The sequence below is a fragment of the Podarcis tiliguerta genome, assembly GCF_965153285.1.
Source record: "Podarcis tiliguerta genome assembly, chromosome: 7".
Classification (NCBI taxonomy): Eukaryota; Metazoa; Chordata; class Lepidosauria; order Squamata; family Lacertidae; genus Podarcis; species Podarcis tiliguerta.
In genome coordinates this window covers 85,696,759-85,714,550 of record NC_139540.1, presented here as the reverse complement: position 1 = coordinate 85,714,550, position 17,792 = coordinate 85,696,759, and the positions used below count along the sequence as shown (strand labels likewise).

Genomic DNA, 17,792 nt, shown 5'->3' with positions numbered 1-17,792 from the left:
ATTCATGGGTAAACTTTTTCAGATAGAAACAAAAAACTGTAAAGATATGTTTATTCAATGGGGCAATGCCGGGAATTCCATTCTTTGATTTTTTGCACCAAACTTGAAATTAAAAATTCAACACGAAAGACTCACGTTAATCACTAAGCCTGCCACTTACCATATATTTACCATCAACTTGAATTATAATTATGTTGTGTGTGTATGACTTTTAAAGTAAAAGGAATACAGTATAAAAAAAATCTCAGGTCCGCTACATGAGTATGTTCTTTAATAAGCTTATCTACATACAGAAATGTCAACTGTTAAAATCAAGGCCACCTCACGTGCTGTTACACATAATTTTATAGGCCTAGGTACTTTAAGTGTATAAAGCAGGTACTGTATAGGCCCTCCAGATGTTTGGGACTACAATTCCCATCATCCCTAGCTAATGATGGGATGATGGGAATTGTAGTCCCAAGCATCTGGAGGGCTGGAGTTTGCCTATGCCTGGTATAATGCATTAAAGCTACTTTCTGTAAAAAAACACAAAACACCCCACACTGTATGGCCAAGGGTATAGAATTGCTAAGAATAAGGTCACACCAAAATAGAAAAAAGGCTATTACATATGGTTGAAATACATACGAATTCAAATGTTCATCAAATTAAATGAATAGCATGTTTAAAACTAAAAAAATGTTTTCTGTAGCTCACGTTTCAGAACTGCCAATGGTGAATGACACAATGCCCAGTAATGTAACTGGATAAAAAAAACCATTATTCATTACTTACACTGGCAATATCACAGCTTGACTTATTATTTACTAGATTTTTTAAGTGTGTGTTGTAAAACTAGTTCTTTCCTTAGAATTTACAGTTTGGAGAATATTTTCTGAAGAACTTTCTAGGACAAAATATTCTCGAATATTCTCATTCACGAGAATATTGTCACATCACTAAGCGCGTCTGGCACCGTTCTTAGTGTGTCCTTCTTATTCCTCTCACCTTGGTCTTTGACAACTGAATGTGTGTTTTCAGGAACCCTGTGACTTACAGTTTTGAACTGTTTTTAATATTGAATTTTAATTAGTTGGTAAACGGATCCTGGGATCTAACGGAGAAGGGCAGGAAATAACATTGAGTAAACAATAATAACCTTATCCACAGTACCAGCCTGTTTTGCACCAGCCTACCTGCCTGAACTGATCACCTTCATGTTGTTCCTTAAAGGCTTGATCTTTGGGGCATAGTTATCCATTCCATGAATACTTTTGGTGATGTGATGCAACTGGTGGCAAATTATCATTGGATTTTCTGTGCCTGGCTACCTGGCCCCAGGGTGCAGACTTCTTTAAATGTCTAACTCCACAAAGGCGTCTCGCCCCAACACCCGCCTGCTATAGTAGCATAATGTTTGTGATGCTTATAAACTGGCAGTAGGTGGTGCTGCTAGGTCTGATTACATAACAGCATAATGTAGCAAACAGAGGGGCTGTTCTTGAAAAGGCCCTTGACTTCTCTGTGGTAGACCGGAAGAAGCCATTATAGTTCCTTGGAAGGAGATGATGTTTACTTTACATTAGAGTGGTAATGAGTTTTTCATGGGAGATATTCAAGCAAAATCTCCTAACTCTTAATTTGCTTGCAGAAATTCAAATTCATATTCTCGTAATTTGATTTCTACCCCAACATCAGCAGTTAAGCATGCTGTGGGGCTAGAATATTTTAGGAAGAAGCAAGGAGCCAGCAAGTTGATACTTAAAACATTATTTTAAAACACATTACAGTGGTACCTTGGTTTACGAACTTAATCCTGTCCGGAAGTCCGTTCTTAAACCAAAGTGTTCTTAAACCAAGGTGTGCTTTCCCATAGCAGCGGAGGAATCAATTTCCAAATGGAACACACTCAACAGGAAGCGAAATATGTTCTTATTCTAAGACAAAGTTCACAAACCAAAACACCTACTTCCGGGTTCTTAATCCAAGTTGTTCATAGACTAAGCTGTTCTTAAACCAAGGTACCACTGTACTTAAAAAAAAAAAAAGATATACCTCAAAGCCATAATTTCAGAATTCTAAGGAATTTTAAATCAGAAATGTATTAAATTTCAAATCTTTTACCTTGTTTCAGCTCTGCACTGTACAAGTAAGCAACTACAGAGAGGAGACAAGGACAGATTGCTTGCATAAGAGGATCTTCGGTTAAGAAAGAGCAGTCGACCAAAGTGTGGTAGGCAACTTTTTTAAAGTCTTGGTTGTTGTAATGTGGGTTACAAATTAGCAGAATGGACCTACTGGTCTCTGTGAGGCTCTGCTTGAAGCCAATGGAACCCTTGCCTCTACTTTCAACAGGAGGGAGGTGAGCTCTCAAATTCTTTTTAGCCTAACTAAGGGACACTTGCTCAGGAAATCTGATTACCATCTGCCAGCCCATCAATAATGGAGCTTAGCAAAACAGCTTCGCTCCATCTGATTACTTGCTCTAGGAATCACACAGCAGCCGCCCACCATTCTAAGTGACCCAGGCTGGCAGATGATGTGCAAGGAGGGGCCAGAATTTGCACTCCAAACTTCTACCTTGTTAGTTCTCATTTCTGTAACTCGGTTTTTCCATGGCTCTTTGTTTATTCCTTCCAAAATAAGCTACAACGTGTGCATTTCCGCTATGCCTTAACACTTGGGGTATCCTAGAAGGTTTTGTTCAGGTTTTAAATGCTGATGTTTCGCTTTGCATTGAATCAGCATGAATGATTTTTGCCACCAAAAATGAAGGACTGCCACTGGCAGAGATCCTACTGGAAAGGTTTAACACGTCATCTTAATGGTTCATACTTAGACAAAATAGATGCCATCATAAGTTAACAGTGAATATTATCACTTAATGTAAAATGTGAAGATTCAGATCTGAACGTCAAATCTGCAAAATGGGGTTTCACTTCCAACCCGGCAAAAGCACTATTTAAAATGCATGTAACCATTTAAATCAGCCTTTCTCAACCTGTGGGTGCCCTGTGGGTCTCATCACCCCTAGCTAGCAAGGCCAGAGCTCAGGGGTGATGGGAGTTGTAGTCCAACAACATCTGGGGACCCACAGGTTGAGAACTGCTGATTTAAATGTTCTCATGCATCATCCCCAAACCAGCACACAACTTTGTGCATGTGTTTGGGCTTCGGCCAGATTGGATGGCTTTAAAAAAGGATTGGACAAATTGATGAAGGATAAGGGCATCAATTCCTGCCAACCTAGCAGTTCGAAAGCACGTCAAAGTGCAAGTAGATAAATAGGTCTACTTCTCCAGCGGGAAGGTAAATGGCGTTTCCATGCGCTGCTCTAGTTCGCCAGAAGCGGCTTAGTCATGCTGGCCACATAACCCGGAAGCTGTACGCCGGCTCCCTCGGCCAATAAAGCGAGATGAGCGCTGCAACCCCAGAGTCATTCACAACTGGACCTAATGGTCGGGGTTCCTTTACCTTTACCTTAAGGACATCAATTGGTACTAGCCAAGATGTGTATGCTCTGCTTCCACTGTCAGGGGCAGTAATGCTTCTGAACACCAGTCCTGGAAACCACGCGGCAGGAGGTAGGGCAGAGTGCCCTTGCGCATAGGTCCCTCCTGCGGATTTCCCATGGGTACGTCCCATTTAGTCCGGGATGCTGGCCTGGACGGGCCATTGGTCTGATCCAACAGCCTCTTTTTATGTTCTTGCCAATTTAAGCTCACTTTTGGATATTGCATGTGTTTGGTTGACCTTGCTCCCAAATAATCAGGAATATCCAAGTTGGATTTATTTTGACAACTGTCAAAAATTCAACGCACCTAGTTTCAGCAACACACCTAGTTTCAGCTCTAATTTTTTCAAAGTAAAATGATTGGTGGGTTGTTTTTTTAAAATAAAATTTTCATTTTTAACAGCATTATTTATATTAAAATCATTTTGAAATTTCACACATCTGAGATTACTTGAATCTTCAGACTTCTCCCTGCCCCCCCCGTTTCAAATATTTGTCTATTCTTTCTACTGCATCTAATTACATTTTCCAAATTCATTTTATATCCACTTTTTATCTTTAACCTTATTACATTATAAATGTTATAAGAATCCTGCTAATGTTTTTAAATATCTACAGTGATCTTTAAGGTACTCTATAATTTCCCCCCATTCCTTAGTAATTTTCTTCTCATCTTGGTGTCTGATCTTCATGGTAATTTTTGCCGTTTCGGCATAGTCCATCATCCAGGTTATCCATTCTTCTATGATTGGGACTTTCTTTTCCTTCCATCTCTGGGAAAAAAGCATTCTTGCGGCTGTTGATGCATGCATAAACAGTCTTTTCAAATCCTTTGGTATTTCATCACCTGTTGTTCCTAATAAGAAAACTTCTGGCTTTTTGACAAAGGTTATCTTAAACATTTTTTCAATTCATTATATATCATTTCCCAGATTTATTTTGTTATTTTGCATGTCCACCACATGTGGTGCAATGTGCCTTCTTTTTCCTTACACTTCCAATGTAAGTTGGAAGTGTTTTTATACATTTTTGCTAATCTTATAGGAGTCAAATACCAACGATACATCATTCTCATATAGTTCTCTTTCAATGTACAACAATCCGTAAATTTTTAATCCTCCTTCCACAACTTTTCCCATGAGTAAAGTTGTATATTATATTCAGTATTTGATATTGGGCCCCAATATGACTATGATTGTAAGTCCAATCTTACATGACACTCAGTGGGTGAACCAACAGACTTAGAAATAATAGGCAAGAATTATTATTTATACTGCTTAATGCCAAAATAGCCTTCTAAGCAGTTTACAAGTGTCAAAACCAATGTCACACAAGCATTAAAATATAAACAACTATAATTAGGGTGCACAATTAATAGAATTGTTTAAAACTTTTAAAAGATAAACACCCATAATTAAAATATGCAGTAATAGGATACTTGAGTCCATAGAGAATATTGAAGAAGCGAGAGATATCAAATGGTAGCATTTGAGTAACAAAATAAAGAAGCAAGCCACACCTTGAGGACCTTGTCTGTCCGAGCAGAAGGGATGGGTTCTGTCTACTAATCCGTAATATACGGCCTTTTCTATTTTGAACTCTTGTGATCCCTCTGGAGTGAAAATTTTTAAGGATTAGCTGGGGGCCTGGAGCTTCAGTTGAATATTCATGAGGCAGGGCCTTCTCTCCCTCCTCTTCCCACCTCCTGCTGTAGCTGAATCTCGCCTCTTTATTCAGCTGAGCCGAGAGTCTCTGCAGTGCATTAGGAGAGCTGGCAAAACATTCTGTATCAGCAGGACAAGGGGAGAGCGAGGCATCAGCATTATCCTTTGGAACTTTGTCCTGTCTCCATTTGTTATTGAAAAGTATAAATGCAGAATAAGCTGCTGGAAAGGCAAAGTCAGAAAAAAGAAAGTGTCACTATTTGGGGGCTGCTTCAGACAAGGGCAGTTTTCCTAAATAGATGTCTCTTCCATGTGGACCATGAAATGGCTTGGCATGCAGTAGGAAGCCCTGGCTGGTGATGGGGGCGCACCATGTATGGTGTGGGGAAACAGGCACCTCTGCATTCATCACATGTGCTTTATCCAACACACCTCCATCCTCCTTCCAGTTGTGACATGTTTGCTCCAAGGAACGCTGTCTTATCCACTTGCCTGATCATGTAATGAAACATCACTCAGGAATGTCAATTGTCACATCTTAGCATTTCAGGAGAGGAGAGCACAACGGAGCGCTGTCTGCAGTGTATTTAGATTAGGATGAGAGCCAAATCAAGGACCTGGAGACTTAAATGAGTCACAGGCTAGATATTGGGTGGGTGGGTGTTTTGGTCAGAAAAGGCAGGCTGTTGGAGGAAGGTCTAAGAGGAGTGTTGGTGTTAACGATAACGGGGAAGGGTGAGTAAAGATTGAGAAAGTCCGAGTGGAGCATCTTTAGTTAAAGGGCCTGAAAATGCAGAGCAACACCTTCATGGCCTAGGAATGGCTAAAAGAGCAGGCAGGAGGAGGAGAAGGTGAAAACTGTGACTGATGAGGCAGCTGCTGGGGGCAGGGGTGGGAGAGAAGGTCCTTCCTGTTTGCATCTCTTGGCAATGGCAGACGGGGCTGCAGATGGGAGTATCTCAGCCAGCGTGTTGCTGAATAGATGGTTGTGGAGGGCAAACGCTAGAATCAACTGGGCTGACTCAACAACAGCACACTTACGCAGCGCTAGCTGTGACACCCCCACATCCACTGGTGTCTCCTGGCACTGAAAAGGAAGGGTGGGGAGGCTGCCCCCTCCAACAAACAATTTGCCTCATCGGTTGTTTCTGCTTCCGAACGTTGCAGGTGTATTCACATGTAATGGTGAGCCAAATCACAGTTAAGTGCAAAGGTTTGGGCTCCTAGGGTGAAGATTGTGGCCACTGCACTCCTTGGGAGTAAGTAATGGTTTGGCATAGTGTGTTGTTTGAACCCAGGCTCATGGTTTGTCTGGTGTGAGACAAATCACAAGCCTGGGTTTGTACTTCAGCTAAACCCAGCAGTCACTTCACCCTAGCTCAGCAGCAGGGTTGCGAGAGGTGTGCTGTGGCCGCAGTAGTTCATGGAAAGCCATGGTTTGGCTTTGTGTTACATGTGAACCAGGCCAAAGTGTGTTTCTCATGACTCCCTGAGATGCCTCATTAGGTGGCTTTCCACTCTGAAGGTTGTTCCCATTACAACTGAACAGATGACAGAAGATGTTGTCTTCCTGTCTGGTAGATCAGATTTTCAGTTATTTCCCCCTTCCCCTCAGGCACAGTCCACCATGCCTGCCTACCTGTAGTTCACTTTTGGTGCAATCAGATCATATCCCACAGGATCCTGAGGGGAAGGGAAGTTGATACAATTGACGGGTTAGGGCCAGTAAATGGTTTGTGGAGTAAGAGACAGCTGTGTTTCCTGCACATTCATGAAGTCCGTTGGCACTCGTTTTAGCCCCCACACTCTTCCCAAAGAGACATAATGCTGACTGGCAGCTCATCACCAGCTTGCCGGTCTACCAACGGCATTCAGTTCCTGTTGCTCTCTGCTTGCCATCCCCAAATCTGACAAGCCACTGTACATTCAGGATAGCGCAAAGAGCAAGAGCTGGGGCACAGCATGCTCTCCCTGCTTCTCCAGAGCTGATGCCAAGTTGAGGGCCCTCCTTGATAGCTCCTCCTCACCGGTCCAGAGGGAGCAGGCAGGTGCTTCTCCTCTTCGCATCCATCGTCAGGGCCGCAGTTCACTCAAGAGAGCCAGCAGGTGTGCAGGCCGTGACAGTCACTGTTGCTGCTTGTTCACCTGTGGTGAACGTTTGGTTAAGACTGCGGAGATCTTCTTTTTAGCCTATGAGTATCTTGTTTTGGCTTGTAGTCTGCTGTGTATAGCCAACAAATTTCTGTAACGTTGCACAAGCGGCATCTTTATTAAATAGCTACGCTATAGAGCTGCCTTCTACTTAATCTTGCTGTTAGTCCAGCTAACCCAGTGCTGCCATCTTTGACTGCACAAGGCCCAGCAGGGCCTCCGGCTGAGGTGTCTTCCCCAGCTCTGACACCTGAGAACCTTCAACAGGGGATACTGAGTTGAACCAGGGACTGTCTGCATTCAGGGCATGTGTTCAACCACTGAGCTGTGGCCTCTCTGTTAGGGTTACGATACAGGGAAGTATATTGCTAAAATGTGATCATTTAAGCTTGTAGAGTTTGCATGCCTTTGTTAGGAGTACGGAAGCTTTGCAAGTTCACATTCTGTCTGTTAGATACTTTTGGACATGTATCTACATATGACGCAAATCATATGCAAATTTAATGCAAATATATGCTCTCTTACTTTCAGTGGGTTGGAGGGACCAATCTGCATACAGTGTACAGGGCCAGAAAATCCTATGGGGCATCTTGCATAGGTTGCCCTATTCTATTCTGGTGGTGGTTATCCTGTTTCATGGGGCATTCCAATAGGTCCCTTCCTGGGAGATATTCACATTGGAAAGTGGGCATTCTAATCACCTAGTAGCTGTTCCTTCTTCTTTACAGCTGGAGGACATAATCCCAATTATGTACTTTGGCGCAGGGAGCTGTGCAAAACTTTGGCAGTTGTGGGAATAAGTTCTTCCAACAAACCTTACCACCTCCAAGAGTACTTCCTGGTTTTTATCCTCTGTAGCCTGAAGAATCTTCTTTCAAACTGGCTTCAATCAAAACTGCAATACTATATGCATTTACCTGGGAGTAAGCCTCATAGAGGGATGCGGTTGGCACTGCGGTCTAAACCACAGAGCCTAGGGCTTGCTGATCAGAAGGTTGGCAGTGTGAATCCCCATGACGGGGTGAGCTCCCATTGCTCTGTCCCTGCTCCTGCCCACCTAGCAGTTTGAAAGCACGTCAAAGTGCAAGTAGATAAATAGGTACCGCTCCAGCGGGAAGGTAAATGGCGTTTGCTCTGGTTCGCCAGAATCTGCTTAGTCATGCTGGCCACATGACCTGGAAAAACTGTCTGCGGACAAACGCCGGCTCCCTCAGCCAGTAAAGCGAGATGAGCGCCGCAACCCCAGAGTTGTTTGTGACTGGACTTAACTGTCAGGGGTCCTTTACCTTTACCTTAAGCCTCATGGAACGCAGTGGGAATGATTTCTTAGTTGACTTAGGTGTGTTCTAAGAGTGCCTCCCTTGAAAACACCTCACATGAACCTGAGGCGGCTCTGTGGCATGAGAATTGCGGCCCTGTGCTAGAGTGCTTCTGGCTTACTTAGGGGACCATGTGGAACTGGCAGTTTTGCAGGTACCACATAATACTGATTCTGCACTTGTAAGAAACCACTCTTTCAGCATCTACACGTTGGAACTCACTATCTAGGGACAGTAGGCAGGAGCCTACGCTAGGCTCTTTTCAGAAGCTGCTTAAAACATTTTTGTTTTGACAAGTCTATCCACACATGCAGAAGCTACATGTCTTCTGTTTCATTTTAGCTGCTGTTGATTTTAATCAATTTTTTAATATTTTAAAATACCTATTTCTAACAAGTTTTATCAATAATTTTATTTTTTTTAAATAGTTCAGTAAACCACATAGAGGTTTCCTTAAATTCAAACATTATAAATGTTTTGTTACATTCAGAATAAATGTTACATCTTTATAAGGGTGAATTTTCACCAGGTTTAGGGCAGTTTGTAACCTTCAGATGACATGAGCAGGCTGTGCAATTGTTCTAGTTCCAGCCTTAAAAGATCCTTTACCTGTAGCAGCTGCATGCCCTGAGCCTGACAGCTTTGCAAACAAGATAAACATTTAAAAGCATGGTATGTGTTCAAAATAAACCCTTTGACCTAATTTTGGTGGATGACAACCCTGAATGGAGTTTAGACCTATGATGAAACTAACTTTGAAGGTGCTGCATGGAAACAGACCAGTTTCAAATTCTTTTGATTTAAGTAAATAAGCATGCTTCTTTTTCCCAGATGGAACAAACTGAAGCCTGTGCCATAGTTGTGGAAATACTTGGCCAAATCAGTAGAATTATTATTTTTTTATCTTCCCATGTATTTTGTGTGGTAATATCACAGCGGAAATGGATCTGTAAATCCTTGCAGTTAGCAGAGGTGCACCCACCATCTCTGGTCATCCATAGTAACTTCAGTCCTTGAAGCAGAACACTGAAAATGGAATAGTGCTTATTTTTGTCTGGAGATTGCTGTTCCCCCCCCCCCCCCCCCGTTCCTGGCAGGGTTTATGTGTGCAGCAGATCAGAACAACTAGTGCACCTTATCTTTGAAATCCCATGTTTTGGGCCCCTTAAAGAGCAAGTGAATAAATGCAGCAGGTACTGATGGTTTCTTTGGAGCTGTTACAATCTGCCATGTACAATGAATCCATCTTAGTTTGTGGATTATCGGTCCGGTAGACTGTAACAGCTCTGTCAGCTCCTTCTGGTATGGTATGTCCAAAGGCAAACTAATGTAGCTTATGTGTGGTTTTATTTCTGCTCAGAATATTTTCCATGCAATATGCAATAGAAATCTTGGCTGCTTCCTATTCTACTTCTGAAAAAACAGCTGAAGAGGTTCCAAGGATTTGTGGAAGAAATTATACATACTTGCTATAGCTACATCTATTTAATATACAGTGGTACCTTGGGTTACAAATGCTTTGGGTTACAAATACTTAGGGTTACAAACTCCGCTAACCTGGAAGTAGTACCTCGGTTTGAGAACTTTGCTGCAGGATGAGAACTGAAATTGCACGGCGACAGCGGGAGATCCCATTAGCAAAAGCGCACCTCAGGTTAAGAACAGTTTCGGGTTAAGAATAGACCTCCAGATCGAATTAAGTGCATAACCTGAGGTACCACTGTACTAAAAAAGGTCTGCCACTCCAGATTCCCCCACGCCCTGCTGCCATTGGTTGGAACTGCTCTGACACAATGGAGTGTTAATGGTGAGAGAAAACACCCTAATGGCTTGATTGCTGTGGCCAGATTGCTGACTGGGGCTGGTCATCAGACGTGATCCAAAGTGCTGGTTATAACCCATAAAGCCCTACGTGGCTTAGGTCGAAGCTATCTGAAAGATTGTATCCCCTCATATGGACCTGCCTGGGTTTTGAGAACCTTGAGGCTTTCTCTTGGTCCCACCACCCCCACAGGCACGCTTGGTAGGAGCACAGGAGAAGACCTTCTCAGTGGCTACTCCCAGACTTTGGAAGTCTCTCACTGGAGAAGTTAGACTGGCTCCCTCCTTGTCCTTCTGCTGGCAGCTGAAGATCTCCTTGTTCCAATAGGGTTTGGGGAACTGAAGGTTTTTAATGAAAGGGATGGTTCTTTCCTGTCCTTATTGCAATGTTCTAAACAGATTTTATATAAGCATATAGTTTAAATTCTATTCATGTTTAATTGTTTTCAATGGTTTTTCCCCCTATGATTTTAGCGGTTCTTGTTTCATCTGTATAAAAGCTGCCTTGAGTCCTGTCAGGGAAAAAGGTGGGGTAGTAGTAGGAGTAGCTACAGCAAGTATGTATGTATTAGCTAGAGCTGGCTATATGGGCCTTTCTAGGGTTGTCACACATGCTTTATGTCCTCTGCTTCCTTCTCTTGCAGAAATCAGTCTTAAAGGGCAGAGACAACTTTTGATTTTAAAAAGTATATGTCCTTGGATGTTGGGCAATTGTGGGCCTGGAGATGGAGTTAGGATAGACTAGGGAAAGCCTAACTGGGCAGAGCCTGGCATTCCAGAAGACCGTGACTTAGGCAGGATGGAACCTGGTGGTGGAACCCCATGGCCCCATTTTGATCAGACTAGCTCAGAGGTCTTCTGGCTTTTCCGATCCCAATGTATCCTGTGGGAGATTCTTCTGCCGCTGCCGCGTCTTCCGAGCCATCAGGTATAGGGTAGTATATACCGTATTTTTCGCTCTATAAGACGCACCAGACCATAAGACGCACCTAGTTTTTGGAGGAGGAAAACAAGAAAAAAAATATTCTGAATCTCAGAAGCCAGAACAGCAAGAGGGATCGCTACGCAGTGAAAGCAGCAATCCCTCTTGCTGTTCTATCTTCTGGGATAGCTGCGCAGCCTGCATTCGCTCCATAAGATGCACACACATTTTCCCTTACTTTTTAGGAGGGAAAAAGTGAGTCTTATAGAGCAAAAAATATGGTATATTTAATTAACAACAGCAACCTGGACAGAAAGGGAGGTGGAGAAAGAAGATACCACAGGAGATTGTCAAAAGAAGAAGGCAAATGTGCATTAATAGTCTAACCAGGGTGGGCCAGAAAGAACACGCATCCCAAGCACGTGTGTGTGAAATAGGCATATAAAGATAATTGGTTGTCTGTCTTTTGCTGTTGAAAGTACAGGAGATTTTACTGTATATGGGCTAGTTGTTTTTAATTGAATCATTATGGCTGGTTGCTGAAAGCAACAATAACCTTCGTTTTTTTCAAAAGCTAATAAAATAAAATGATTTTTTTCCTGTTCCCAGTTTGACATAATTCAACATGTTTTTAAGGTGATAGATTAAAGAAAAAAGCCAGTTATCAGAGCCTTGCTCATAGGCTTATAAACCTTCTTCTCACATGCCAGCTCATGCATTCAGCCAGGACGTGGAGGGGAGCAGCATCACAAGGCCATGGCCCTAATCTCCCCATGGAGAACTCTTTCTTGCATTCCTGGCAACATGTGGAGGTCAGTGGCGGGACAGGCAGCCTCAGCCCTCCTCCCCTCCTTGCGTTGACAGGACGTGGGGGCTCTGGATGGTGGGCCCAGGCCTACTGAGGCAGCGCTGTGGCTTCTCCTTGACTTTGTCGGTCAGCCACAACATGAAGGGGCATTCATATATGTGCCTCTTCAGGGAAAGGAGATGTGGGAGCTGTTCTTTACATGGGAAGCAACATTTGAGGAAAGGGAAGGTAAAGGCCCTCTGTGCCTTGGCTCCCTGCGCTCTCCCTCAGCCCTGCTTCAGTAGCAACGCTGAGCTAGGCTGTGAGAAAACTCTGAGAAACAATAAAGTGCTGTGAGGTAAGATGCAGGGGAGAGGCTTTTGCGACCCTCTCCCATGCACTCTTTACCATGTGCAGCTCTGCCTCCACAGTCTGAGGCAGCAGTGCTGCAGAGCATCAGTTGCTGGAAGCCCTGGGGGCTGGAGAGGCCTCTTGCTTTCAGGTCCTGCTTTTGGGTTTCCCACTGGAGCGCCTGGTTGGCCACTGTGAGAACAGGATGCTGGCTAGAGGAGCCGTTGACTTGATCCAGCAGACTCCTCTTGTCTTCGTTGCATCCTCTGCTTTATATGTGAATATGACAGGCATGCGGATAATATAAACGTAGCTGCTCTGTTCCAAATACCGTATTTCACCACGTAATGGTTGCATTTTTAATGCTGATTTTTCTTTTCAAAAAAAGGGGGTGCAACTATTATGCAGTAAATGCATAGTTTAGCCTAGGTCTCTAACCCCGTGAGCCCCACTCGGAAAAATGGGGCTTGCTGCACAGGCCCTGCCTCAGGCATGCGCCCCTCTACCGCTCACTATGAGCCCCAGCTGCCCACCTCCGGGCAAGACCTTGCTGCTGCTGCTGCATTTCTCCTCCATCGCCAGCTGTCTGGCAAGGCCTCCTCAGCCACTGCCACCTTTGCTTCCCGCGCAGGGCTGCCTCATCCTCCATGGGCTGAGGGCCGGCTCTGCCAAGAGGCATGTCCCACAGGCAGGCCTGGGAAATGGCTGCACCAGAACCATTTCATGTACAAAAGCGGGGGGAAGCTGTTGAGCACAACAAATAACACTCCAGAGCAAAACAAAATGTCCCACTGGCAAGGTATTTACACCCCAGCGACTTATCATGTGGTGAACGCTCTGGGGACTGATTTTAGGGTCCAAAAAAGAGAGGATGCGACTATTATGCGGTGGTGACCATTTCATGGTGAAATATGTTAGTTTGGCCTCAAACTTCCAGACAAACACAGCAGTCATTCACTGAATACAGACAGCAGTGGAGGGAAAAGTGTGAGTGAGGTGTGTGGCTATCTATAACTTTTTTGCACAACAGCTTCTGAGCTGACTCATGGTAGGGTAGCAGAGGCAGTCTATCTGGCAGCAAGAACGGCGGAAACTGACTCATTTTTATGCTCAGAGACTTGAGTCCCACTAACACGAGCTGTGACACAACCGTGTTGGAGTATGTAGGTGTGGAAATATGGCGTCACCCATCATATCAACTCCACTCAAAGGAGTGGGTGACATACATAGAAACTTGTGTTTTGTTGGAATAATGGGGTTAACCATAACCTCTTGGGACTCCTTATCTTTGGGTCCAGTACACTTCCAAGTTCCAGGCCCCTTCAGAGCGTGTAGGAGTTCCAGGTCTAGCATGGAGCATAGAAATAAATTGCAGGAAACATTCAAATACAGACAGAATTCTTTACTGTTGCTCTTTAAGCATAACAGTTACAACAGGATACAACCATCTATCCTCCCTGATAGAGGTTTAGTTTAAACTGTTCCATCTAGCCCTAAAGCTGCCAGACCTGCTCTCGCATCTTCACACCACAAGAGCAGCGTTCAGACTAAACATCTCTCTGTGTCCAGCACTGAAACAGATATGTAGGAACATTCTTTAGAGTGACCTTGCACCTGTTGTAAACAAACCAGCTTCAAGCGGCTTTTGGAAACCCTTGTTTCTGGGAATGAATGACTCTCCCCCCCAACATCACCTGCGCTTTCTACCAAACTCGATAATGAAGTGCAGCCCAGTTGCAACCCTAGTCAACTAGACCCCAGTTGCCAAATTTGTGTGCAAAAGCATCTACAAAGAATCTCAAGAGTGCAGTCCTGGCAGTAAGCGCCATGTGGACTTGCTTCTGAGTAAACATGCATAGAATCGGCACTCTAAGATTGCTGCAGTTCTGCTCTCTAGCTGTATTCTTAAAGCGGGGGGAGGAACTATTACTTTACTTCTTTCATTTTTTTAGTATATTTTTAAAATCATTCAGCTTCTGGAGTCTGGTATTTGCAACAACCCCTTTGAGAGTCAGTGTGGTGTAGTGGTTCAGAGCGGTAGACTCGTAATCTGGGGAACCGGGTTTGCGTCTCCGCTCCTCCACATGCAGCTGCTGGGTGACCTTGGGCCAGTCACACTTCTCTGAAGTCTCTCAGCCCCACTCACCTCACAGAGGGTTTGTTAGGGGGGAGGAAGGGAAAGGAGAGTGTTAGCCGCTTGGAGACTCCTTAAAGGGAGTGAAAGGCAGGATATCAAATCCAAACTCTTCTTCTTCTAGTAATTTAAGATGAAACCTACAATTGTTGTGAGGGAAGCAAAATGGGGGGGGGGGGAGCTGCAGAAATTTGTATAAATAAACTTTCCGCATCTAGGCCCTCTGTAAGTTTTTTCTCTAAACTGTGACATCCTAGCAGTCCAGGTAGGGTCTACTGAGGGACACAGGGCTGCTGTCTATAGTTTAATATCACTTGGTGTGAGGTGTGAGACATTTCATGTGATGAGGAGCCAGGAAACAGGCCATGTTTTGAGCAGTCATTCTGTGATGGACAGTAGACTGACCTTCAGCTTACTGGTGACTCTCACCAGACTCCTTCCCTCTGCTTATCGCTAGCCACCCTTCCTTTATGCACTCAACTCTCCATATGGCCTCTTTTGTACCCCATCTCATCCACCACAGCCATCATTCAGCTCCTTTCCGCTGTCTCCAGCTTCCTTTGAGGCAAAACACTCTTGGATGGAAAGGTAACCAGTAACCTATATTTTGTCCTTCATTCAAGTTCCAGTGTCTTTGATTCGGTTTCTGCAGCACTATTTGTGGGACAAATCAAAAATTTGCCTGCTTTACTGTGGGATCTCTGCCTTATTTGGGGGGCGCAGTAGCTGCCTTAACATGGAATATTGAGTGATGCTCCTCCTCTTGAGTCTGAGATTATGATACTGATTTGAAAAAAAGAATACACAATCTTACTCCCCCCCCAAAAAAAAATATCATGGTGAGGAGATAGCCTGGTTTGCTCCTGGGTATTTAAACAAAGGTTTGATTTGCAGAAGTCATCAGGTAAAGCTTTTCATAGCATGGCAGTAAACATTATCACCTACTAACGTCTGGATACCAAGCTGCTGTGAAACAGACAACTGCAGGACTTGCATGCTTCAAACGTTGGCAACCCTTGAGAGTGAGGCCCCTGTGAATAATAAAAACAGGGAATTGGCCCTTTGCACACTGCAGATAAGTAGCAAATGCTTCATACAAGCATTTCCTCCCCCTTCTGTGATTGCTGCCATGCTTATCATTTTCTTCTGTGTTCCAATTTCCAGGGACAGATCCATGGATTTGTTGATGACTTTCACGTGGATTATAATTTAGCCTGTGGCGATCTGCTGTGGTCCGTAGAAGAACAGACCATCCACCTTTCTGCTGCTTTTCTGTTCAAGCTGAAATCCTAAGGTAGATTATTACTATGATCAAAGACTCATTAAATAAGGCACTGGACTAATTTCAGACGTGTGGTCTACTGGAGGACAGAACTGGGGAGCTTTCACTTCACAAGTTTACACCACGGATTATTCTGTGATCAAAACCTCTTGGCTTGTGTGGATTCACACATCCAGTGGGCAGAACCAGAGGTTGGTGGATGCAGAAAGATCCAACAGCTTGGAAAAGTTTATTCTGAGAGAGATCTGTGATCGTATAGCAGAAGTTTTGTCTTTAATATGCAGTGTTGGGGCCTCTGATGAGCCCCACAGGGTATTCAATACTCTTTACATCATCATCATCATCATCATCATCATCACCATCATCAATATTACTATTATTAATTTTACCACTCTGGGCAGCTCACAGCACACACCAAAACACATTAAAACATCAAACATTAAAAACTTCCCGATACAGGGCTGCCTTTTGATGACTTTTAAAAGTCAGGTAGTTGTTTATTTCCTTGCCATCTGATGGGAGGTTGTTCCACAGAGGGTGCAACTACCAAGAAGACCCTCTGCCTGGTTCCTTGTGATCTTGCTTTTTGCAGTGAGGGAACCACCAGAAGACCCTTGGAGGAGGACCTTAGTGTCTAGGCTGGAGCGGTGGGGGTGGAGATGGTTCTTCAGGTATACTGGGCTGAGGCCTTTTAGGGCTTTAAAGGTCAGCACCAACACTTTGAATTGTGCTCAGAAACGCACTGGTTGTCAATGAAGATCCTTTAGGACTGGTGTTATATGGTTCCAGCGGCCGCTCCCAGTCACATGAAGGGGATAACACACAAGCGCTAACCAACCCTGCCCCTAGATGTCAGCTTGGTGGTCTGCAAAGAAAAATCCTGTCCACAAACAGCTATTCCCTGTGTAGGCTTCTTCTTTGCTGATGACCACATGAACATGCATATGTTTAAATAAGGGCGAGGCAGCAGGCTTGCTACCAGGGCCAGGAGTGCCACCCTGCTCCTTAGTATTGCATGATGCTCCATTCACACAAGCAATGAATGAAGGGGGACTATGCTGCATCCTGTAAATAGTCTAAGGCAGTTAGCAAGGCCATGTGGAGTCAGCATTCTTTGAGTGAATTAATGATGGAGAGCACAGAATCAGGTTGTGGTGGCTATACTGAATTAATACAGAGTATTATGTGTATAGCATTAATTGACTACAGGTACAGCCCAATGCATACTTACGTGTGTGTGTGTGTGTGTGTGTGCGCGCGCGCGCATGCATACAAAATAAACACACCAATGATTGCTTTGTAAGGCTGCAATGTTCACTAACTTAAGGTAAGTCGTGTTGAAATTCGGTGGGAATTATTTTTGTGTAGGCACACACAGAATCCAGCTGCAACAGTTGCTCCACCTGGCATGGTCACCATCACTTCTAATGCCATTTGGATAAAAATCATGACAAACTCAATCTCTGGGCTGCGGGAAGAAAGTGCCACTTAATCCATATGACACTGGAGAAAAGTCTGAAAAATTATTTCCCTCTTCATTTCATTCTTCACCCTCCAAATTGCTAACAACATAGAAGATTTGGAGAGAGGTTTCTGTGGGAAGGAGGGAGAACAAAAATCTCCAAAAGTTATCCAAAACATTGCAGGTAATTTTTATGATAACTACAGACTTTGTACAATCCAGCTGCAAAATTTGAGGGTTGGGCCTTCAGAATTTTTAAAGTATGGAGTTCATAGGCAAATGTTTTTTTAAACTTCAGTTTTTTTGCCTGAGGTGTGAATGCAACTTGGGAAGCTTAATAAGAATCCATTCCTCTGGCCAGTTTGTGCAATGATATATTGAGCTCATAGAGGGAACTCTCAAA

The 17,792-nt window shown here is 43.9% G+C and overlaps 1 protein-coding gene across 5 annotated transcripts in view; it reads left to right on the top strand.

Moving 5' to 3' along the window:
• CXXC5 (CXXC finger protein 5) overlaps positions 1–17,792 on the top strand; it is a 64,745-nt gene that overhangs the window by 31,901 nt on the left and 15,052 nt on the right. For 2 of the 5 annotated variants that reach the window (XM_083448817.1, XM_083448818.1), the window contains exons 2-3: positions 2,117–2,215; positions 15,810–15,939. The gene's annotated coding sequence lies outside the window, so the exon portion shown is untranslated. Of the gene's footprint in view, positions 1–2,116; positions 2,216–15,809; positions 15,940–15,976; positions 16,119–17,792 lie in introns of those variants that run through there. The other 3 variants (XM_083448819.1, XM_083448820.1, XM_083448821.1) reach the window with 3 other exon arrangements.